Source organism: Poecilia formosa, unplaced genomic scaffold (assembly GCF_000485575.1).
Source record: "Poecilia formosa unplaced genomic scaffold, Poecilia_formosa-5.1.2 Scaffold149, whole genome shotgun sequence".
In the NCBI taxonomy this organism is placed as follows: Eukaryota; Metazoa; Chordata; class Actinopteri; order Cyprinodontiformes; family Poeciliidae; genus Poecilia; species Poecilia formosa.
Window position 1 is genome coordinate 26,072 of NW_006800088.1, and position 1,099 is coordinate 27,170.

Genomic DNA, 1,099 nt, shown 5'->3' on the forward strand with positions numbered 1-1,099 from the left:
GGTTTCTGGCAGTTCAATCAATCAATCAATCAATCAAATTTTATTTGTATAGCAGATTTCAGCAGCAAAAAATTTCAAAGTGCTTTATCAAAAAGAAACTCACAAGTTATCTCTATGGATTTCTCATAACTTGAATGGCTGTAGAATGAGGGATTTCCTCTCTCTCCATGACACCTGTAGATTCCTCCTTGTCTCACAGTGATATCTCTGTTTTCTTCATTATTTGTGCTGAATTCAACAAAAGTGTCTGAGGTTTTTCTGAACCATCTGTATTTCCATCCAGCAGAGGGCTCCACTGAGCAGCTCACTGTCACACTGCCCCCTACTGGTATGGTTGTTGAACCTGCTGTCAGTTTGGGTGTGGGTTTATCTGCTGTTATAAAAACAAATGTTAGCTGATTTTATATTAATCACTTTAATTAAACAATTATTGTAAACAAGTGATGCTTCTGTCAGATAAGTAGATATGTGAAAGAGATGTAAATGCATTTTATTGTCATCTTTGCTTATTTACAAATACTTTTTAGATATTAAAAAAAAGAAAACAAACTAAAATGGCTTCATTAAAAAACATGAAAAGGTACATTATTTTGCTGAACAGATAGTGTGGTTAGCTCTAGTCTATATCCTTAAGGTAAATCATATTTCCTTTTTTGTTGATTGTTTTTTAACTTATGGGTGGTTTGAAATTAAACCCAGTAATTATTTATGTGTCATATTTCAAGCACTATCTAATGAACAGATAAATCTTCTCAGAATTATGAAATAAAATACATTTAACAAATGCAAGTTTTTAGGGTTGACAGTCATATGAAACTTTGTAATTCTTTAAAATATTCAGGTCTTACCTGAGACAGAAAGAGTGAGAGTATTACTGCACTCTGATACATCTGAGCTCGTCATGTGACCACAGCACTGATATTCATCACTATAACTAGTATCCAGAAGTTTAACGTTGAATCTTTTATCTGACCGATAGGAGAACCATTCTTGACCGTTCTTTTTTAACTGGTAATACCAGTCAGAGTCTTTTCCTTCATTCATGTCACAGATAAATGTAACAAACTCTCCGGCATAAAAAGTCGACCAGTTGGGCTCA